The sequence below is a fragment of the Lissotriton helveticus genome, chromosome 5_1, assembly GCF_964261635.1.
Source record: "Lissotriton helveticus chromosome 5_1, aLisHel1.1, whole genome shotgun sequence".
Lineage (NCBI taxonomy): Eukaryota > Metazoa > Chordata > Amphibia > Caudata > Salamandridae > Lissotriton > Lissotriton helveticus.
Window position 1 is genome coordinate 1991031555 of NC_136065.1, and position 24459 is coordinate 1991056013.

At 50.1% G+C, this 24459-nt stretch overlaps 2 non-coding genes across 2 annotated transcripts; one reads left to right on the plus strand and one right to left on the minus strand.

Annotated features, from left to right (window-relative positions):
- Nucleotides 1-9447: 9447 nt before the first annotated feature.
- Nucleotides 9448-9557, plus strand: TRNAL-CAA (transfer RNA leucine (anticodon CAA)). The gene is made up of 2 exons: nucleotides 9448-9485; nucleotides 9512-9557. It is a non-coding gene; the product is annotated as a tRNA-Leu (tRNA).
- Nucleotides 9558-9858: 301 nt separating this feature from the next.
- Nucleotides 9859-9931, minus strand: TRNAK-CUU (transfer RNA lysine (anticodon CUU)). Its single transcript has one exon. It is a non-coding gene; the product is annotated as a tRNA-Lys (tRNA).
- Between the last annotated feature and the right edge of the window lie 14528 nt (nucleotides 9932-24459).

Sequence of the window (24459 nt, forward strand, 5' to 3'; positions counted from 1 at the left end):
CGCCGGCCACATGCTCGACCCCATCTTCTCTGCCAGCAGCCACGTTGCCTTCAGCCACTCCACCGGACTACACTGGACCGACCACAGCTGCATCCACTTCACCTTCAAGAAGACCACATCCCACCACCACACGCTACAGATCCCCTGCAGATGCTGGAGCAAAGTCACCACAGACCGGGCTGACCACATCGCTGAGCCAGAACTCACCTGTCGACACCCCTGACACCAACGACGCAGCAGACCATCTCGCACAGTGGATCACCAACTGCGCCGATGACCTCGCCCCACTGAAGAAACCCCCAGGCAAAACTAGCAACAGAAAAACCACATGGTTCACAGACGCCCTCAAAATTGCAAAGAAAACATGCCGAACCCTCGAAAAAGCTTGGCACCACAAACGGACATCAGAAAACATGACAGCCCTCAAGAGCGCCACCCGCGAATACCACCAGATGATCCGCACCACCAAAAGGACATCGTTCAAAGAGCGGCTGGACATCAACTCCCACAACAGCAAGAAACTCTTCAGCATCGTCAAAGAGCTCTCCGACCCCAGCGCCAGCAACAACGACATCACATCGTCGCAAGACCAATGCGACTCCCTCGCCGCATTCTTCCACCGCAAGATCGCAGACATACACGACAGCTTCGGACCCCAGACTCTGCCTCCAGCCACCAAACCAACGACCACCAGCCTCAGTGCATGGACGCCCATCAGCACGGAAGACACCACCCGCGTCATGAACACCATCCACTCCGGCTCCCCCTCCGACCCATGCCCTCATCATATCTTCAACAAAGCCGACACCATCATCGCACCCCACCTCCGGAACATCATTAACAGCTCCTTCACGTCAGCCACCTTCCCTGAAAGCTGGAAACACGCAGAAATCAACGCCCTTCTGAAGAAACCAACAGCGGACCCCAAAGACCTCAAGAACTTTCGCCCCATCTCTCTTCTCCCCTTCCCGGCTAAAGTCATCGAGAAGACCGTCAATAAACAGCTGACTGCATTCCTCGAAGCAAACAACTCGCTCGACCCATCCCAGTCCGGATTCCGGGCCAACCACAGCACCGGGACCGCCCTCATCGCAGCCACCGATGACATCAGGACCCTGATGGACAACGGAGAGACAGCCGCTCTCATCCTCCTGGACCTCTCGGCAGTCTTTGATACCATCTACCACCGCACCCTAATAACCCGCCTCTACAACACTGGGATCCAAGGAAAGGCCCTGGACTGGATCACATCGTTACCCTCCGACAGAACCCAGAGAGTCCGCCTCCTTCCCTTCCGCTCCGAGGCCACCAAGATCATCTGCGGTGTACGCCAGGGCTCCTCACTCAGCCCAACCCTCTTCAATATCTACATGAGCCCCCTCGCCACCATCGCACGCAAACACAACATCAACATCATCTCCTACGCCGACGACACCCAACTGATACTCTCCCTCACCAAAGACCCTCTCACCACCAAAGCCAACTTCCAGGACGGAATGAAAGATGTCGCAGAATGGATGAAGCACAGTCGTCTGAAGCTCAACTCGGACAAGATGGAGGTCCTCATCCTCGGACAATCTCCTTCCGCCTGGGACGACTCCTGGTGGCCCACGACGCTGGGCACCCCACCAACACCCACGGACCACGCACGCAACCTGGGATTCATCCTGGACTCCTCCCTCACGATGACCAAGCAAGTCAACGCAATCTCGTCCTCATGCTTCAACACCCTATGCATGCTCCGAAAGATCTTGCGGTGGATCCCCACCGAAACCAGAAACGGCTCCAGCACATACAAAACGCCTCCGCACGACTCATCCTCGACATCCCCCGCCACAACCACATATCCACCCACCTCAGAAACCTGCACTGGCTCCCCGTCAGCAAGAGGATCACGTTCAGGCTGCTCACCCACGCACACAAAGCGCTCCACAACATGGGCCCCGAATACCTCAACAACCGCCTCTCGTTCTACACCCCCACCCGCCAGCTCCGCTCCACCAGCCTCGCCCTCGCCACCGTCCCACAGATTTGCAGAGCCACCACCGGAGGAAGATCGTTCTCCTACCTAGCAGCCAAGACATGGAACTCCCTCCCCGCACACCTACGACTGACCCAGGAGCATCTCACCTTCAGGAGACACCTCAAGACCTGGTTATTCGAGCGGTAGCGGCACCCCCCCTCCCTTCAGCACCTTAATACCCTCACGTGTGAGTAGCGCGCTCTACAAATGTATTGATTGATTGATTGATTGAGATACATTGTTTTGCTGATGGGTGGCGTCTCATGGACAGGTGTCCGTAGACACTCCTCCAGAGAGCAGCCCCTGCCTGACCCCGAGGCTCCCGTGAATACCAGCTGCAGGGCTGGGTGCCCCCTTCACAGGGCCCCTTCCAACACCCATGCACGCTCAAGGTCCTTTCACCAGGGTAGCTCAACCCAGCCTTCATGGCAGCCATAAATACCAGCTGCAGGGCTGGATGCCCCCTTCAGGAGCACCAGGGATGCCTTTTCATCACCCAGGCACTCACGCAATGTCCTCTTGCCGAGAGTAGCGCCTAGCACGTGGCCTGAAGGCGCTCAAAGTAGCAGTCGGGGTAGGGATCCGGACTTGGTCGGACCAGTGCTTTAAATGGACCGGTACTCACCGGTACTGAGTACCGGCACCTCTTAAATTTACCGAGCCGAGTACCGGCACTTCTCTGCTGTCAAGGAGAGTACCGGTACTCAGGGTCGGATTTATAAGGCGGGCACTGGACTGGTGCATGCCGTTTTGATCGCTGCCGCCTGTCTGTATTATGCTGCTGTGGCAAGCTTCTTGGTGGGGCCTGAACGTCCTATTGGAGGCCTGCTGCAGGGGCAAGAGGGCCGCTGCTCCCTTACTACCCGGATGGACGCTCGCTTTGTCCTCACCACCCCCTGCCAGGTGTCGATCCTGTGTCCATGGAGAAACACTGTTACAAAAAGTGATTTTCACCACTTAGCCTCCCACTGGGGTCGGCCTGTCTTTCACCTGACTCACTTGCCCCTGTGAATTGGCCCCCCCACCACCAGCCCCCCTGCTGGGACATTCAGTCCTTGATGGTGGTGAAGCTCTCCAGCCCTGGCCGAGGGGAGAGGAGGGAAAATGGGGGTGAGTGAAGGTGAAGTGTGAGGGGGAGGAGCAGTGAGTTTAAAGAAGGAAAAGAAAGAGAGGCAGAAGGGCTACGCGCAGATAGAGATAAGGAAGAGATCCATGGAAAGAGGTAGAGAGGCGCGGAGAGGGCAGATTAGAAATAGAAAGAGTGCTGAGTGTAATGATGTAGGCAGACTCCAATGATGACTCTGAGCCCTTACTGTAGTTAACAATTATTTATTAGCTATAACTCTGATAATCCCAAAGAGCACCGAGCCTCTCGCTCCAGCGCCCGCTCTTTCTGTTCCTTTCGCGCTCTCGCGCTCAGCCACGCCCCCAACACCAGCAGCCAATCCTGGCCGCCTGCACGTCACGTCCGCCGACGTGCCGTGCAACATCTAGAGCGTCTCTACATATCTCCCCTTTTTCGCACAAACATTTCAACTTACAGTCCGTCGCTCAAATCATAGTCTCTGAATCTCGTTGGCCTCACCACGGCTCTACCACTCCGTGTTCGTCTCGCAGGGGTGGTGTTGTTCTCTTCTTCACCTTGTCTGACTCTGTTATCGCCATTCTCCTCAACTCTTATCTCCTGCTCTCTGTCCCTTGCTTCTCCTTGACCTTGCTCTCCTTCATTCAATGTGATCCCGTTCTCCTGATGTTCTCGCTTCTCACTCTCGCATTCTTCTGATTCTCCGCCTGCCCTTTCACAGTCCCACACTAGGATCTTGTTACATCTGGCCATGCGGTCTTGTGACCATATGTTTCCGTCACTCAGCCTGGCCGCTCTTCCCTTAATTTCCTTCACCTGCAGGGGCTTGCTGTATTTGCTCTCTCCTTTTCTTTGTAGAGTGGGCAGCTTGACTCTAACCCATTCTCCTTCTTTGAGTTCTGTGTCTCGCACGTTCCTCCGGGCATTATAATGTCTGGTGTATACTGCCTTGGCCTTCTCAATGTTAGCCCGCACCACAGCAGGGGACCATTCACTTACTACTGTCTTTTCCTTCCACACCCGGTTGTCCTGAGTGAACGGTTCTCGGCCGCGCAGCAGCTGGAAGGGGCTGTATCCCGTACTTGTGGGAGTGATCCTGTACGCCCACAACATGTGCCATATGTCCTTCTCCCAGTCTTTGTGGTCTGAGATGGCTGCTTGGATCGACCCCATCACCACCCTATTGAAGCGTTCGACTTGGCCGTTTCCCGCGGGGTGGTATATTGATGTGTGCTTCGCTTGGATGCCGTTCCTTCCTAGGAAGTTGTCCCACTTTTCCGATCGGAACTGGGGTCCATTATCGCTGAGGACAGACTTGGGTATGCCTTCCCTTACAAAAGTGTCTGCCAGGAACTTCACTATGGTGTCCGTGTCCATGGTTTCCTCGATCTTGATCTCTGGCCATTTCGAGAACCTGTCCACAAGGACACACACGTACTTCTGGACCCCTTGGGTGTCTAAGACGGGGCCTAAGATGTCGACAGACAGCTCTTCCCAGGGGTTCTTTGGAGTTTCGAATGCACCCAATGCAGGGCGCAGGGGTTTGAGTGTCTTGTCTGCGCCCTGGCACCTCACGCACTCTCTCACATGTCGTTCCGCTCTCATGTCCATTCCCGGCCACCAATAGTTCTGCTTGGACCTCAGTTTGAGTTTCCCTATGCCCAGGTGCCCTTCGTGCAGCATGTCCAGCAGTCGGGGTATGATGTTCGTTGGAGGGACAACTTTCTCTCCTCTATATACAAATGTTCCTTGATTGTCCAGGGAGAGTTCCTCCCTCACTTCAAAATAGGGGTTGAGTTCCTTCCGAACCCGTCTCTTATCCGGCCATCCATGAGTGATGTAAGTTTTCACCTCTTCCAACGTCAGGTCCTCTGCATACGCTTGTGTCCATTCCTGGAGGCTGATAACACTTTCATGATCCTCCATCAGTGCCACCCATTCTTCCGTGCATGCCTTGTCCTCTTCACTGGGTTCCATAGCCGCCGCTCGGCTCAGGTAGTCTGCTACCTTGTTCTTGCTGCCTGGTATGTGTTCCACATCATACCTAAACTCTAAGAGCTTTAGCGACATCTTCGATATCCGGGGTGTCGCCTCTGCGTGGCCACTCGATGTCAGCACTCTCAGTAGTGGTTTGTGGTCGGTCCGTAGCTGAAATCTGGTGCCCCACAGGAATTGTCGGAAGCGCGTGGTGGCCCACACCACCGCCAGCATCTCCTTTTCTATCACACTGTACTTCCTTTCCGTCTCACTCAGTGTGCGCGAGGCGAAGCAGATCGTCTCCAGCTGACCTCGCCCTCGGTCTTGCATGAGGACTGCACCCAGTCCCTTGTCGCTGGCGTCCGTTGTGAGGACGGTGTTGCCTTGAGGGTCGAACCCTTGAAGGGGTATGGCCCCTGCCACTTCCTTTTTGATAATCTCGAATTCCCTTTGTGTGTCCTCCGACCACTTGAATTCCGTGTTCTCTTTCGTTAGTTGTCTCATATGATGAGTCTTAGAGGCAAAGTGCTGTACAAATTTCCCATAATACTCTGCCATCCCCAGGAATGACCTGACCTCTTCCTTGGTGGAGGGGGGTGGTGCTTCGCAAATCGCCCTGACATTGTCGGCCTTGGGGGTCACGCCTTGCGCCCCTATCTCATGCCCCAGGTAGGTTACCGAGTCCATCCCTATCTTGCATTTGGACCATTCAGCCGTGAGTCCTTTACCTTCTAGGATCTTCAAGACTACTGCCAACTTCCTGTCGTGGTCTGGTATGTCTCTGCCCATCACCAGGATGTCATCTTGGAAGTATTGGACTTCCTTGATGTCCTTGAATAATTGGTGCATCATCCTCTGGAACACCGCCGCTGCAGAAGCTAAACCGAATGGCATCCTGCGAAATTGATAGCACCCAAACGGAGTGATGAAAGATGTTAATTTGCGGCTGTCCGGATGCAGAGCAATCTGATGATATGCAGAGGTCAAGTCTATTGTTGAGTACCACTTAATCCCCCTGGTGCTGGCTAGCATCTCCTCTATCCTGGGCAAGGGGAATCTTTCCACCACAATGTTTTTATTTAGTTCCCTCAGGTCAACGCACAACCGGACCCTACCGTTGGGTTTCTTGACCACTACCAGGGGCGCCAGCCACTCGGCGCACGTGATGGGTTCTATGATGCCCTTGTTTTCCAGGTCTTGAAGTTCTGCTCTCACAGCGTCTCTCACTGCCAACGGAACATTCCTGGCCTTGTGGGCCACCGGGACAGCATTCTCCTTCAGGATGATCTTGTGGGCGAATTTTTCCAGCTTCCCCACCGTGCCCCCAAATACCTTTGGATATTCGGTTTTCCATTTGTCCAGACTTGGCCCGGCCACCTGGTCCGTCAGGAGAATTTGCTCCTTGCCACCCGGATCCAGCTTGATTCCTAGGTCGCCCTGATCCAGCCAACCCAAGACTGACGGGCCCCTCTCCGACACGTAGAGTTTACAGTGTGCTGACCGGCCTCGAAATTCGAAGGTCAAGGGTCTGAATCCTGCCATGGGGATCCGATCTCCGTTGTACGTGACCGGGCGGATGTCTAGCTTTTCAAGCTCTGGCCCGAGCCGTGGCACAAATTTCTCCTCCCACACTGCTCTCTGGATGATGGTGAAGGGAGACCCTGTATCTGCCACCACGTTGATCTTGACGCCGCCTATGGCCATCTCCAACACCGGTTTCATCGTGCGTCTACCTTCTCTGTCTAGAACTTTTCCCTCCGTGCTTAATACCTGATCCTCAATGTAGATCACCGTGACTTCTTCTGGCTCCGAATCGCCGTCCGGATGGTCATCGCTTTGATCCACGCATCTCACCATGCTCTTGGAGGCCTTCCTCCTGCAAACCTTCTCGTAGTGGCCGATTATTCCACAGAACGCACACTTGGCGCGAAACGCAGGGCACTTCCGATCGTGCGCCTCGTGCGACCAGCTTCCACACCTGTAGCATGACTTCCTGTTGCTTCCCGCTTGTTTACTCGACGTGTTCGTGCTGTTTTGCCACTTGCTGGGCCCTCTTTCTGTTGGTTTTCTGTTTCGGTATTCTCTGCTAGTCCCCTCTTCATCCACTTTGTTCACCATCGTGCTGGACGCCATATCCTTTTTTGTCACTTCAGCGCATCGCCGTGCTAATTCCGCTCTCTTCACGATGACCAATACCTCCTTCAGTGTGGTGTCTCCACTAGCCCACAGCTTGTCTTGCACATTCGAGCACGTGGTATGCATCACCACCTGGTCCTTGATGAATTCCTCTTCCCAGTTGGCGTACCTGCACGTGGCTGCCAGTCGTTTCAGTGCCGCCACATACTCCTCCACTGTTTCTCCTTGTTTCTGCTTCCTCTGTTGGAAATTAAACCTATCCACCGACACGCACATCGCCGGTCTGAAGTGTTCGTTGAGGTCTTCGAGCGCCTGTGCGTATACATCGTCGTCTGTGGATGTTCTCTGTTTCGGGACTAAGCTCTTGTAAATCCGGAGTCCTTCTGGGCCTAAGTTCAATAGTAAAATACGTTTCTTCCTCTGGGGTTTGAATGCCTCCTCGTTCTCATCTTCGAGTACACCTATGAAATTGTCGATGTACTCCCTCCAGTCCTCCCATTTCATGAGGGGTTCTCCCGGGCGCGGTAAGAACTGTACCGGAGCCATCGCGTAGCCTGCTTGCGCGCTCATTTTCTCGCTCTTCACTGCGGGTAGCGATCTTACTTGGCCACGGGGACTCCCTGGTGCGTCGTCTTGTTCTTCTCCACTTGCTGGGGTTCGGGGACTGTCCTTGTCAGCCCCCTCGGCTCCTTCTGAACCCTCCAGCGCGTGCTCACTGGTCTGCTGCTTGCTGGGTGGGCTGGCGCTCTCCTCCTGCCTTACTTCTAGGGTTCCTGGGTTTTTTCCTCCCTTTTTCCTTCCTCTGCGCCACACCCTCCTGTGTGCCGGGCTCTGCCGCGCTCTTTGGGGTACCTGTTCTCCTGCACCAGGTAGTCGCGCTCCTCTGTCCCTTGTGGGGTGGTTCTGAAGCTTCTGGTGCTTGCTTGTCGCTTAGGGCTGAGTCTGCGGTTCTGCCTTGCTGGGGGGTCTTCTATCCCACCTTCGTCGCCACTGTAATGATGTAGGCAGACTCCAATGATGACTCTGAGCCCTTACTGTAGTTAACAATTATTTATTAGCTATAACTCTGATAATCCCAAAGAGCACCGAGCCTCTCGCTCCAGCGCCCGCTCTTTCTGTTCCTTTCGCGCTCTCGCGCTCAGCCACGCCCCCAACACCAGCAGCCAATCCTGGCCGCCTGCACGTCACGTCCGCCGACGTGCCGTGCAACATCTAGAGCGTCTCTACACTGAGAGAGAATGATAGGATACAATTGGGTAAAGAGTTGGACAGAATGAGACAGAAGTGAGCGCGGGAGGGATTTCGAGGTTAGAGAGGTGAAAACGGAGAGTGTATGTTTGAGAGGAACAGAATCAGGGGGTATGTGAAAAGAAATGTGTGTAATGCTTGTTTGTATGTGTGCACTCTTGAATATTTAAGGATTGCGCAAAATGCAAGCAAGTAGGAACGTTAGATTTGTTATGATATTAAGAAGCTGCAAATATATAATTTTTTTTAACAAGGAAACATGAACATTTGGTGTGGTGTTTGGCCTTCATTTTGTGTAACAAGCTAGCACGTTTTGTTTAGATTTATAATTTCTCACCTTTTGTTCTGTCTCGCAACCAGTGTAAGTGCCAGAGTGTCTCTCCTCCTAGAGCACACTGATTATTAGCCTGAAAGTGCTAAAAGTCGGGTTGATGGCTTGGTTTATTTGGGGGTTTAGCTGTTAATTTACACGTACGCAAAGTTTGAGCCCATTATCCAGGGCAATGCAAGGCCAATTGAAGTGTTTTTGTATCATCATGTCTCACTCCGCCTCTAACTCCGCCTAGTAGCCACGCCCCTAGCTCAATTTAATGAGTACCTGCACTTATATTTTTCCCATTTAAAGCACTGGGTCCGACTGCTAAATCTGGGATCCAGTCACGAACTGCACGAGCGGCCGAAGGGGGAGGCATCCGTGGAATCTCTGCAGCAGTTTTTAAATTAACAGGTTTATTAAACACTGAATACTATTCAGTACACGTGCCGCAGAAGAAGACGACTGAAAACGCAGCGTGACCCAAGGGCTGTTGTTCCTTGTTGTGTCATCCAGGGATTCAGGTTAAACGGTTCAAAATTCACCTCTCGGCCCCTTTTACATTGTTGAGGAGCGAGAGTCCGAGTGCGAAGTGAAGCTGAAAAACATCACGTGTCTCCCTCCCAACGATGTGATGAGATCACCCGGCCTCCCTCCTTCCCAGCTGTCAGGATGGCCGAGCGGTCTAAGGCGCCAGACTCAAGAGCTGACTCTTCCCACCAGCTGGGTGTTCTGGTCTCCAATTGGAGGCGTGGGTTCAAATCCCACTTCTGACACAACCTTTTTTTTTTTCCTTCAATACCTATTTTAATTACAATTCTCGTGGACCCCAGTCTTTAATTCCTTACAGCGAAAGAACGACCAATGAATCCTCCCTAAAAACTACCGTTTCTGTATGTTAGTTATAAAATACGCGCTAAGAGGAGGCGTGGCTAAACCCGACTCCGAGGCGCCTTAAAGGATGGAGGTTTGTGCTCAGGGCGAGTCATGACAAAAAAAGAGCAGAAGTTATATATATTTTTTAGCCTCACAAATAAAGTGGGTGAATTTGTGAATAAACTGTAAAAGAAATCCATACGCCCAACGTGGGGCTCGAACCCACGACCCTGAGATTAAGAGTCTCATGCTCTACCGACTGAGCTAGCCGGGCGTCTTGCATGTGGAAGCTGCAGGTCCTCTTTTATGGGCTCTATGAGGAATTATTGTCTAGTGAAATAAGGGTATATATATTTTTTCACATACTTTGCTTCTGCCTAATGGACTTAACTCTAGGTGCACGTCTGTCAGCTTCCAGCTGCGTTTTCTTAGTGTCTACACTCCTAGAGAAATATTCTGATGTCGCGCGCCCCTACCTACTATTAGTCCTTACTGCACCCCTCGCAAGTAAAATTGTTGTGCGCGTGCGGGCGCTTCACTGCACGGATGTGTGGCTGTAAAAAACAAGACAGTGTTTTTCTGTATCTCATTTCCATCTTTCACTGCATTCAGGGGCATGAGAAGCACAGATTGCCGCAAAGAGACTGTGAAGGGCAGACTGAGCACATAACGCCTTACAGCCGGGCTACAGTGAGCTACAACAGCCGAAGAGAGTGAAGTAACCACCGGGTAACAGAGCGAGTTACAGGGCGCGTGTGAGCCTGAGGCACTGGCAGGGGATGTCTCAGAAGGGCAGACTGGCACAGGGTAAAGAGCTGCATCATGAGGGTGTAGAAGTATCAAAGGTACAGACTGGCACCGGGCAAAGAGCTACACCAAGGCGGTGTAAAAGTATCACAGGTACTACAGACTGGCACGGGCAAAGAGCTACACCAAGGCGGTGTAAAAGTATCACAGGTACAGACTGGCACGGAACAAACTGGCACAAAGAGCAGACTGGCACACTGCAAGTAGCTACATAACTGTTGTGAAGCATCACAAGTATAGACTGGCACATGGCAGAGACCAGCCCCATGGAGATGTAGAAGTATCCAAGGGGCAGAGTGACACAGGGCAGACAGGGCAAAACAGAGAGCTCGAGGACTGATGTTAAGCATGAATATATGATTATACCACGCTTACAATTACCACGCAAATTTTACTTCGCAAGTGGCTTTACCACGCTGTGTAAAATACTCGGTTTCGCCCCCCAATGAAGCTCTGAGTCAGGCTGTGAGTTAAACCTTTTATTCCCGGAGCGCCGGGACAAGCGTGCACTCGCTTTGCCAGTCGGCGCCACACAAAATGGCCGCCTTCCGGTTACGGTGTCTGAGCTTCCGGATCCGGCCCACTGGCCAACAACTAGAACGATGCCACATATCTCCCCCCTTTATACAATCAACAATAGAAATAAGGAAACAATCTCTTACTTAATGTCCATATCATAGTCCTTAAACCTCTTGGGAGTTCTCACGATTCTTCCTGTTCACGTCCTCACTACTCCCTCTACCTTCTCATCTCCTTGCGTGTCCTTTATAGCGGTCCTTCCTCGGGCTTCTGTTCCTACCCCCTCTCCAACGTTTTTCTCTTCACCTTCTCCTTTCCTGTTCGCACTGCCACCTTCCTCGCTCTCTCTGTTGCTCCCGCCGTACATGGTCTCCTTTTCCTCCACATGCGGTGTCCTTCCATCCACTTGCTCTTGTCCCCTTTCACAACTTTCCACATCCCTTCTCTCTGCGTCTCCTTCTACATCTTCGTCCGCTCCCGTTGTCCACTTCAGTATCTTGCTACATTTGGCCATTCTGTCCTGCGACCAAACCTTGCCGTCACTGAGTAGCGCTGATCGGGCAAATGGTTCAATCACCTGTAGGGGCGGTGTGAATTTACTCTCTCCTTTCCTCTTCAGGGTCGCTACCTTCACTCTCACCCAGTCACCTTTCTCTAGAGCCACTCCTTGCACATTCCGTCTCTTGTTGAACTGTTCTGTGTATGTCTCTTGCGCCTTCTACAGATTTCTCCTCACTATTGCTGGTGACCATTTGCTTTGCACCACCATTTGCCTCCATGCGATATTGTCCTTGGTGAAAGGCTCTCTTCCCCTTAACATCTTAAAGGGGCTGTAGCCTGTGCTGCCCGGCGTGATGCGGTATGCCCATAGCATCTTGGGCAATTCCTTCTCCCAATCGAGTCCATCATTTATCGCAGCTTGGATGTTTCCCATGATTACCAGATTGAAACGTTCCACCAGGCCATTTACCGCTGGGTGGTATATGGGGGTGTGTTTTACTTTGATTCCATTTCTGGACATATAGGCCTCCCATTTGGCCGAGACGAACTGGGGCCCATTGTCGCACGTTATGATCTTTGGGATTCCTTCCTTTATGAACACTGCGTTCAAGAATGCGATCACCGCATCTGAGTCTACTGTGTCCTTCACTTCCACCTCCGGCCACTTGGAGTACCTATCCATCAACACTATAGCATACTTCTGGTTTCCTTCAATGTCCAGGATCGGTCCTATTATGTCGATGGACACCATTTCCCAGGGTCCTCCCGGCATGGGGAACTTTCCCAACTGTGGTCTCAGCATCACTTGGGATTTGTCCGCTTTGGAGCAGGAGTCGCATTGTCTCACGTACCTCTCTACTAGAGCGTCAATCGCAGGCCACCAGTACGCCTGTCGGGCCAGGGCCTTGGTCTTCGTGATCCCCTGATGGCCCTCATGCAACAACGCCATCAGGTGTTCAATTAGGCCTCGGGGGGGAACGACCTTGTCTCCTCTGAGTAGGAAAAGGGGGTCCTCCCCCAGAGACAGTTCTTCTCTCACCTCCCATTATCTCCTCAATTCCTCTTTCAGATGCCTCTTCTCAGGCCACCCATGAGTAACGTATCCTTTGATCGCCTCTAAGTCCTCGTCCAGCCTGTAGGCCTCTGCCCACTCTTGCGCACTGATCACTTGCTCCATGTCCTGCACGGTCGCCACCACGTAGCCTTCCCATCCAGGCTTCTCCTGTTCCTCCACTCCTTCCATGGCTGCCGCCCTGCTCAGGAAGTCAGCTACTTTGTTCTGGGGCCCCGGTATATACTCCACCTCATACACAAAATCTAATAGTCTTAGTGTCATTTTGGCTATTCTTGGGGTGGCGTGCGCATGTCCACTTGACGTTAAAACCTTTATCAGGGGTTTATGATCCGTGCAGACCACAAACTTGGCTCCCCACAGGTATTGTCTAAAGCGTTCCATCGCCCATACCACGGCCAGCATCTCTTTTTCGATGACGCTAAACTTCTCTTCGTTTGGTGCCAAGGATCTGGACGCGAAGCTGACTGTTGATATATCTCCTTTTTCGGATCTTTGCATTAATACTGCTCCCAGGCCTCGGTCACTGGCATCAGTGGTGAGTATGGAATCAGCCGTCGGGTCGAAACCCTCAAGTGGTATGGCTTCTCCCATTTCCCGTTTCAAAGTCTCAAATTCCTCCTGCTCTTCTTCGGTCCACTTGAACCCGTTTCTCTCCTTCAGCAATTGGCGTAGGCAGTGCGTCTTGGTGGCAAAGTTGGGGATGAACTTGCTATAAAACTCGGCCATGCCCAGAAACGATCTGACGTCTTCCTTTTTCCCTGGGGCAGGTGCGTTCTTTATCGCCTCCATGTTGGCTCTCTTAGGCTCAATCCCTTTCTCGCTTATTTCGTCACCCAAATAGGTGACAGAAGGGACCCCGAACTTGCACTTTGACAATTCCGCCGTGAGTCCGTTTTCTTGTAATGTGCGTAGCACTATGTGGAGTTTCTCATTGTGTTCTTGCTTGGTTTTCCCCACTACGAGGATATCATCTTGGAAGAATTGAACTCCCTCCACCTTTTGAAAAAGTCTGTGCATCAGTTTTTGGAATACCGCTGCCGCGGATGCCAGCCCAAATGGCATACTCACGAATTTGTAACATCCGAACGGTGTTATAAAGGATGTAAGATGGTTGCTGGACGGATGGAGTTTCACTTGATGGTAAGCTGACGACAGGTCCACCGTTGAGAACCACTTAACTCCTTTTGTCATAGCCAGCATCTCGTTGATGCGTGGGAGCGGGAATTTGTCTATTAGAATGTTTTTGTTAAGTTCTCTGAGGTCTACACATAGCCTCACCTTCCCGTTGGGCTTCTGGGCTACCACGAGGGGCGACAACCACTCCGCGCTCTCTATGGCCTGTATCACCCCGCTCTTTCCGAACCTGTCCAGTTCTTCTTGCACTGCCTCTCTGCATCGGAATGGAATGTTCCTGACCTTGTGGATGACGGGTTTTGCTCCTTCTTTCAACCGTATCATGTGCTTAAACTTGACCAGCTCACCAATCTGCCCACTGAACACTTTTGGATATTCTCTGTGCCACGCCTCCTCTTCTTGTCCTCTCTCCATGTTCATGAGCAAAACTTTTTCTATGCCTCCGGGATTTAACAGGATGCCCAGGGCGCCTTGATCTTTCCAGCTGAGTACCGATGGTCCTTTTTCTGCTACGTATAGTTTTCAGTTGGCTTGTCTCCCCTTGAATTCGAATAGTAACGGGCAATACCCTAGCATGGGTATTCTCTGTCCAGTGTAGGTGACAGGCCTCACGTCCATGGGGTGCAGTTCTGCCTTTATTTTAGTCATGAACTTCTCTTCCCACACTTGTTTCTGGACGATTGTGATGGGGGCTCCTGAGTCTGCAATCATTTTAATCGGTACTCCTCCCATGTGCATGTCGAGCCTTGGCTTATCCGACTCTTTGCCTCCCATTTCTAGGACTTGGACATCGATGTAGAGGAGGTCTTCCTGGACTCCTTCCTCCTCTTGCGTTTCTTCATGTTCCTGGTTTCCTTGGTCTATGTACTTGACGGTGGGTCTTTTGGACTTCCTACGACACACTTTCTCATAATGCCCAAATATGCCGCAGAACGTACACTTCGCCCTGAACGCTAGGCACACCTTGTCGTTGCCCAGATGAGACACGCTTCCGCACCTGTAGCAGCTTGGTCTTCCGCCTCTGCTTGTCTTCGGGTTTTCTCCTCCCGTTTGTTGGTTTCTCCTGGCGTCTGGATCCCTTGTTGGTTCTCGTTGCCTGGGTTTGTCTCCCTTGTTGTGTACCATGACTCTGCAGACTGTTTGTGTGCCTCCACCGTCCTTCCTGGCTGCCTGTGCACATCGTTTGGACATCTCTGCCTTCTTTACCATGGCCCACACCTCCTTCAAGGGAGCGTCTCCATTCACCCACAGTTTTTCCTGCACGTGCTTGCTCGTCGTGTGCATTATGATTTGATCACGTACTAATTCGTCATGTAGGGCTCCAAATTTACATGTGAGGGCTAACTTCTGCAGAGCCGCCACATATTCATCCACCGTCTCACCACTCTCGTGTTTTCTGTGGAAGAAGTTGTGTCTGTCAATGGCCACACATACCACAGGTCTGTAGTGTGCGTCCAGGTCTTCTATGGCATGCCGGAACACGTCTGTGTCGGTCGCGTCCCTGGTGCCTTTGACGATGGTGTCGTATACTCTTAGTCTTTCCGGGCCCAAATTGTGCAATAGTATCGTCCTCCTCCTTGGGCTCGTGTAGGCGGCTTCACTTTCGTCCTCCAAGGCTTCCAAGTAATTAAGGAAGTATCTCTTCCAGTCTTCCCACCGCATCGTGGGTTCCCCCCTCTTCGGAAAGAAAGGTACCATGTGGGTGAGGGTAGTGGATGGTGTCGCCATCCTGCCGTCGCCCCTCGGGATTGCCTGGGCGGGAACCACGTGGTTGGGCGGGCTGCCTGGAGCCTGTCTGGTCTCGCTGTCTTCTTCGTCGTTCTCCCTGCTGCCTGCCACACCAGTCGCTCCTTCTAAGGTTTTGTTAGTGCATGGTCTACCACTGTCTGTACTGCCCGCCGCCTCACCCCTCACCTGCTGATCCGCCAGCGTGCCTGGGTGCGGGGTGGTTCTCTCGGGGTGTCGCTACCTTCCTTGGCTGCGATCGTGGTGAATAATCGCATGGTCTCAACACTGCGTGTTGCTGGCCCCTTTTCCCGCGCTTGTTCCCACTAGCCACCTCTTGGATAGGCGGAGTCTTCGTTTTTAAAGACTGGCAGGGGTACGTGTGTCCTGCGTGGTGGGGTGGCTTTATGCTGACTGCCCGTCAGCTAGTGCACTGACCGTCGCCTCTGCCGCGCTCCGGGACGACTCCTGAGGCTCTGTGCTGGGGTGCTCTGTGGGTTCGGGAACCTCTACCGCAGTTAGTGTGGAGATAGTCAGTTTTCCTCTTTTTTTTTTTTTTTTTTTGCGGGACCAGCGTAGTTATTTCTGGGTTAAATCCCGTCTCGTCGCCATTGTAAAATACTCGGTTTCGCCCCCCAATGAAGCTCTGAGTCAGGCTGTGAGTTAAACCTTTTATTCCCGGAGCGCCGGGACAAGCGTGCACTCGCTTTGCCGGTCGGCGCCACACAAAATGGCCGCCTTCCGGTTCCGGTGTCTGAGCTTCCAGATCCGGCCCTACTGGCCAACAACTAGAACGATGCCACACGCTGGAATTTACAACGAAGGATTATACCACGCGTAGAAACGTCATTAAGCATCCAACGTCCATTAAGCACAAATGACTCTGTAATAAACATAATGAAACTGATAGGCAAAAAAAGTATGTCTAGAGTATGTAGTAACTGCATAACAACCCAATCGATCGATTTTTTAAACAATCAAAAACTACAAATTACCTTAGATTCATAAATTATTTTAATTTAATGTGCGCTTAAATATATATATATTTTTAATAAAGATTATATTCTTACCTGACACCTGCACGTCTTTCACCAGCAGCCCTTACTTCCATCTACCATGGAAACAAGCGTCAAAACACGTCTACCAAAATTAAAAAAGGACTGCTATTTTGACGTACACAGCACGTCTTTGGGGGAGGCTCTTTCCTTTTACTTCAGAAATACTAATGAGCGTTTTTTTTAATTTAAGTAACCCGCTCCTTGGTTTTTGTTATTTTTGGGGGGGAGACCCCCCAGCCCCCCCGAGCCCCCCCCCCAGTCCCCCCCCAGCCCCCCCAAGCCCACGCAGAACGACTGGAAAGAATACCACGTCTCCCCCCCAGCCCACGGAGAACGTACTTGCGTGGTAAAGACGGTCGTGGAAGGCACCCGCGTTGAAAAGACGTTTGCGTGGTAAGTGTACCGTGGTAAACGTTATGCGTGGTAATGCCTTCGTAGTAAATGATGTTTCCTGTTAAGCATCAAAGTATAAACAGCACAGGGCAGACTGGTACAACGAACAGTGCTACAGGATAGACGTGAAGCCTCGCAGTGCACAGAGCGCCAGCATGGCAGTGTAGTAAGACGGCTAGACACTGTTTGGTACAGACTGTGCTGACACAGGGTACTGTGGCCTGGCTATGACGTGTGCCACGGGTAATACTGTACAGTACTGCCTGGCCCAATACAGGGCACTGTGGCCTGGATGTGACGTCCCACTGGTAGTTACTGTTTCGTACAGACTGTGCTGACACAGGAAGCTGTGGTCTTGTTGTAAGTTCCTGCAGGAGGAGAGTGTGCAGTGCAGGCTGGGAGGGCGTGGGGTACCATACCCCACAGTACAGCCCCCAGGTACAGACGGTGTGAGGCATGGGGACAGGAACAAGACAGGAAGATGAGTAGGCCCTGTCGCCAAGGTACTACAGATAGAGTACAGACTGGAGCAGAACAGCGACCTATGTCCTGCTGTAAGTACCGGTGGGCACAACATGTGCAGTGCAGACCAGTGGGTACATGTGCAGTGCAGACCGGTGGGTACAACATGTGCAGTGAAGACCGGTGGTTACATGTGCAGTGCAAACCGGTGGGTACAGTATGTGCAGTGCAGATCGGTGGGTACAGCATATGCAGAGCAGACTGGTGGGTACAGCATGTGCAGTGCAGACCGGTGGGTACAGCATGTGCAGTGCAGACCGGTGGGTACAACATGTGCAGTGCAGACCGGTAGGGTACAGCATGTGTAGTGCGGACCGGTGGGTACATCATGTGCAGTGCAGACCGGCGGGTACAGCATGTGCAGTGCAGACCGGTGGGTACAACAACATGTGCAGTGCAGACTGGTGGGTACAGCATGTGCAGTGCAGACCGGTGGGTACAATATGTGCAGTGCAGACCGGTGGATATAGCATGTGCAGTGTAGACAGGTGGGTACAGCATGTGCAGTGCAGACTGGGCCAGTACCTGCGGGGTCTACAATCTGCCAGTGCTGTCACCAGGGAAGGACTTTGGGTGGCATAGTCACTGGAACAAGACACAGCGCTGGTGATACTGAACAAGTGAGACTAGGCTCATACAGGCGGCCATGGTGAGCCTGTCAGATCACACGGGTAATACTGAAAATGGGAGACTGTCCCAATAGAGTGTGGGACGTGCATCTGACGTCCATCGCATAATACTCTAAGGGAGAGGCTGGGCCAATAAAGTGGGGTTGTGCCAGGCTGTGATTGTGCTACAGGTAATATTACACAGACCGCATCAACACTGGCTCTGATGTCCCCCAGGGAATACTATACAGCAGTGGTTCTTAACCTGTGGTCCGAGTACCCTTGGGGTCCGCGAGACCTACTCAGGGTGATCCCCCAGAGAATACTGTACAGCAGAGGTTCTTAACCTGTGGCCCGAGTACCCTTGGGGTCCGCAAGACCTATTCAGGAGTTCTGTGACTGTATTACAAAGTTAAATAATATGAAAATGAATACATTAACATTAATAAAGTATACAAATAAAGAACCCAAATTGAAAATTCGAAAGCTTTTTCTATATGTGATTGTGAATTAAACAAAATATTTCAAAATGTGAGCAATTGTTTGGTGTATACTTGTTTTTGTTTGTTCTGCGGTTCAAATCACAAAAAGTTGCTTAGGACAGGGGTCACCGGATTTCTGTAATGATTCCGTGGGTTCCCTGGGTACCAGTAATGATTCAGTGGGGGCCCTGGGCTCCAGTAATGATTCAGTGGGGGCCCTGGGCTCCAGTAATGATTCAGTTGGGGCCCTGGGCTCCAGTAATGATTCAGTGGGGCCCCCGGGTTCCAGCAATGATTCAGTGGTGCCTACACAAGTGAATAGGTTAAGAATCACTGCTGTACAGTACAGACTGTGCCAATACAGGCAGTTGTGGCCTGGTTATGATGCTCTGCAGGTAACAGTGTAAAGGACAGACTTGTCCCCTACAGGAGGGTGTTGCCTGTTTGTGAACTCCTACAAGTACAAGGGCCAGGGAGGGACAAGTTTCTTGAACTGAATTAATAGGTTTCTAATAACTGATGGTGTAAGGAATCTTTACAATGCCCCGCAGCCACCGTGACCGAACCCCTTGTTGCCTACTGCTTCAATCCTTCTGATATGAAACAAGATAAAACAGCGAGCTAAAGGACCAAAATCGCACCGCCCTCATTGTCCCAATATTCCTAACAAATGTGTATTGTCACATGCACAAACACAGCACCTGCTGCGCCAACAGTATGACCTATTAGTTACAACAATCCAACACAAGCATGTGGCATGCACCGTAATATCAAAAATCCAATGTATGTATCAGTCCAACCAGTTATATGTGTTCCAAAAATCGTAATTTTTCTTTGATGACAACACAGGACAGCCAACGCGTTTCATTCACAATATGAACTTCTTCAGGGCCAGTTTCTCGTATATCAAGAAACAAGATTGTAAAGTTCTTGTTTCTCTTCTCTTGTCTTCTCTCTGTCCCATTAAGGGATATATATCTCTAAGTAGTATCAAGGGTCCTCATAGAGTCAATCTGAACTCCAATTTATATTGTGGTGGCATGATCACCAGGAACATGTATTAGCCCCTCAAGGCACCGTGATAAGTGCCAAGCGAGTCTGAGCACAAACAGAACGTTGTGATAGAGATTTGAAAAAAGACTTCTAGGAGATCTATATCCCTTAATCTGGCTCAGTTGCCGTCAGGCTGGTGGTATTGCGCCAAGTCTATGTAGATGTCCCTGTTGTGCTGGCGCTGTCCTAGCAGCGTTTTGCTGATGGAGTGAGTCCTTGGTGTAGTGGAGTACTACTTATTTTCGTGTCAATACACATATATGTTGTGTTTGTCTCAAAAACATATATAGGTAATGTGTTATGCCCCTTTTTGCCATACAAACAACATACACAAACTAATGAAAGCACATCCACAGACACCACAACATCCCCCGAGCACCACAAAAACAATAATTTTTTTAAGTGTCAATACAGGTGTGTTCATTTTACCTTAATGAATTGGAAAATAAGCACTACAGCATTACACATAAGAAAGAATTGTATTTATGAGCAATGCAAAAATACACGAAGCTACAACAATTGTCAACACATGATTCATAGCAAGACAATTGTAAAAGTTGCTTACCTTAGATCCGGGGCAACAACTGAATCATTTAGTGTCGTGGTGGAGTCAGAGCAGCATAGAAGGGATGTAAACAATGGGGTTCAAGATGGAAATGGAAGAGGGAAACAGTAAAAAGGTACATTCTTACCTCATTTCCTTCGATTCTGCCAAATCAAAGTAGGAGGTATTGCCACCACAGTTGCCTCAATGGAAAGCCAAATCATGATTAGCTTGCCGGTCATCTTGGCTGGACTTCCGTCAACAGCCACTTCTGCTGATGACGCCATCGACACGGGTGGGAATTCCTGGCAGAGTCGGCTGAATTCTGGATGTCTTTTGTCCACAGACCTACCAACATCTAAATAGAGCGAGTGGACCATAAAGTAGGGGGGCGATGAATCCGTCAAAAAAGTGACGGCGGGACCATTACCGCCAAGATTTAAATCAGGCCCTTAGTCCTAAAATTCCATCTCAGACATAGACAAAGTAAAATATAGGACCGGTCAAAATAGATCAATATCAGATTGATAATATATATGTCAAATATATCATCAACAATAAGCATTATGCCATACATAATCAAAATCGCTTAGGTGGAACAATCCTCGTCTCCCTGTCCTTAATAGAATTGAAAATTATTCTATGTCAGGACCGGAGACTTTGGATTAGGCTAGTTGAAAGCTGTGACACCACAGTCGAAGCCACATCCACAATACTTTTGTGATAAAACATTTTAAAAGTGGAATCCGAAGACCAGTCTGCAGCCCCCAGAATATCCTCCAGCCCGGCCCTGCAGAGAACACTTTAGAGACCATGGACCCTGGAACCGAATGTGCTTCAAAGTGGGACACATTGATTTCTGTTTCAGCCCACAACCATTTGACCCAACGGGCTAGGGTTGCAGCTGAAAATGAACTAAAATGTTTTTGAATAGAAGTAAGCAATTGTTCCGATTGGTCTCTGCGAAATTCACAGGTACAATCTTCATAAGTTCCAAGGCATTTCACCAGACACAATTTCTGGTTGTCGGGAAATGCTGGATAACTAAACCAGCATAAATTAGTCTTAGTGCACTTGGATATTTGAAAAGAGACACCATAGCAGGAAATACTCTACCTGTTATATCCAAAGCTTTTACATCGGACACTCTTCTACATGAAACTAGGCACAGAAGAAGAATTAGTCTAGCTGACAGCTGTTTCGTGAGATTTCCGTTTGCTGGCCATGTCCTTAAGAACCGAAGAACCACATCAGCATCCCCCAGGACCGAATACTTCAGTTTGAGGGGAGAAACCATCCTGATATCACTAAGGAGTTTGCATACTAATGGAATTTCCCCCACAGGTTTACCCCCTAACTACGGGTGACCAGCCGAGATAGAGGAGCTACAGTTGATGATCATCCTATAGGCTAAGCCTTGAGCTAACAGCTGGGTAAAAAATTGACAATCATCTGCACACGACCCCAAGGGATCGACACTCCTTCCACTACACCAATGTACCCATCTATGTCACACTGCAGCATATCTCTCCTTCAACGACTGGAGAAAACCTGTGTGCTTGCTGCCATAGGGTCCGTCATTCAACTGTAAAAGTTCATGTATTCAGACGCGATGCAAAAAGATCCACCATACAGGAACTCGTACAATTGATTAAGTGCACTGAATATGCGAGTGTGAAGCCTCCAGTTGCTGGAGTCACAGAGCAAATGAGAGTTTCAGTCTGTCATAATATTATTTCGCCCCGGAATGTACTCTGTTGTCCATGCAATTTGACATTTCAGACAATAGTATCAAAAATCCTTGGCAATTTTCGCTAGGAGGTGAGATTGCATACCTCCAAGCTTGTTAACATATCTCACTGCCATAATATTGTCCATCCAAAGAAGGATGCAACATTTCACCCTGTGGGGATTCAGTGTTCGCACCGCAAAAGAACCAGCCAGGAACTTGAGGCAATGATATAAAAATGAAGTTCCTTCAGAGAACATCGGGACCCCATCTCCGCTGGTTCGCATGGCGCTCCACAGTCCCATGTGCTGGCATCCGACTCCATGATCACTCCTGGAACAGAGGCAAAATTGGCATTGCAGATCTAGTCATCCATAGGGTCTAGCCACCAGAGGATCTCCGTTCTGGCTTAATCCAACAAAAGTATGTGATCCGAGTAAGACAACTCTTTTTGGAGATTTAAAATTTTGAGGAGTTGCAGAGCCCGATAATGGAGGGTACCGAGAAGATAGTCTGAATGGAAGATGCTAGAAGTCCCACGGGTCTGGCTAAAATCCTCAAGGATATTGTCTGAGAGGCAAGGGCTCATCTCAATTCGCTCTTGATTGATATAATTTTTGGAGGAGGGAGCTTGAGGTGGGATAATACGGAGTCCACCTAGAATCCCAAGAACTCTATATTCTGTGATGGGGTGAGAAGAGACTTCTCGCGGTTGATAATGAAGCCCAAGTCTTGGAGGAGTTGGATTGCCCAAGAAACATGGAAAAGGACAGTTTCCTGATGTTGAGTCATGATGAGCATGTCGTCTTGGTAGACGATCAAACACATTTCCCTGTCTCTGAAAACCTGCACCATGGGGCATAGAAGCTTGATGAAGTACCAAGGGGCTGAAGCGAGATCAAATAAATTAGTGGTAAATTAGTACCACAGGTGACGCTAATGAAACTGAAAAAATCTCTGGTGCAGAGAGAAAATCGGAACTGTCAGATAAGCGTCCTGCAGATGGAGGCATACCATTCAATCCCCTTCCTGCTAGAGATCTCAGAGAAGATGGATGCCCTCCATTTTTAAGTGGTGATAGACCACTCAATAATCTAATTGTCTGAGATTGAGAACTAGGCGGAAGTCCGTCCTTTTTTCTGTACAAGAAATATTGTGCTGATAAAGCCCCTGGCATGAGGCATAGTGGGGTTTATCGCTTCCTTTCTTAACACCCCTTGGATCTCTGCGTCTATAAAAATACTCTCTTTCTGGGGAAAAAGGAGCGGAGGTGGGGGAACCTCCTGAGAGGGGGTCGCATAGAATTTCAACTTGAAACATTACACTGATTCCAGAACTCCAATGTCCTGAGTAATCTTCCTTCAATTGTGAAGGAAAAATCTGAGTCAGCCCCCAAAGCAATGTCAGAACATGGAATGACCCTTAACTGTATATGTGGGATCCGATTTTACGGGTCCTACATGATAGCTATCCTGTAGAAGCATCCTCGGCCTCCTCGAGTGTGAGAGGGATAGAAGTTGCTTGAGCCAGAATAGGAAGACCCTCCGCTTCCTCTGTTGAAGTAACCTCTGGGAGAGGGCTGTGTGACACCATGGTACGGCGCCCAGCCCCTGAAGCATCTGGTACTTGCAAGAAGGCCACTGTTAAAAACTTTTTTAGTCAAAGACTGGGCCTTATCTAATGCTGAGAAAGTGGCCACATATATGCCCAAATCTTTTACAAATTTGTCACTAAACAGCAGGCTATGCACTAGAGAGCTTGCTTTGGAAGTTGCTGATCAGGCAGTTTTAGGATTGATTCTCATTAAAAAGGATTTGCACCTTTCGGCAGAATTAGCACAATCCGCATGGCCTAGAAAACACACTGCACCTTTGGGACCGTTCTAGCAGGAAATCTGAGTCTACTGTCGTTTTTGAGTCCTTGGCCTAAACAACTACTTCCAGAATCTTTGTGATTAGGCCCAAGAGGTCCAGGAACTTGTCCGTGCAGCGCGACATACACAGACAATCTCTGTTTTGGGATCTTTGGCAAACTTTTTCAAGATTTTCACCAAATTAGGATCTAGGTCAGAGTTGTCCGCAACCTTAACAGGAAGGAAGGAGCGTGGGCATTGTAAGCGCAATGTGTTGCAAACCTATCTTGTGAGAAGTTGGCCTGATATGCAGTGCTCACTATTCTAGTGATCACTATGTATCAGTCCAGACAACCCTTATTGATGATTGGTTGTAAGTCAACCTTATAGACCAGCTATCCTAGTAGCATGGATACGAGCAGTCTAAGGCTAAGACTCTAGAGGGCGTGTTAAGTCAGCTGTTTTACCATCACATTACCCCTTGAACACCAAGTGAAAGGACACCACACAAGTTGTTATGAAAATAAACGTATATTTATTTATAACAAGTCTACCATGAACTCTTTATGAGTCAGGGAGCTAAGCACACAACAAAACTCTTACGAAAATACTTTAAGTCGCACAATTTACACAAATGCCCTAGGGGCACGAAAAACCATATACACAGTAAGTGGAATGCGAACTTGCTAGCAGGTAATACTTTTCTAGACTCAGGAATCGCTAGGCCTACAATTCTAAACACTGGGATTAGATGCAGGAGGCCTGTGGACGTCGTGTGCAGAGTGGGAACTCTCACGCGT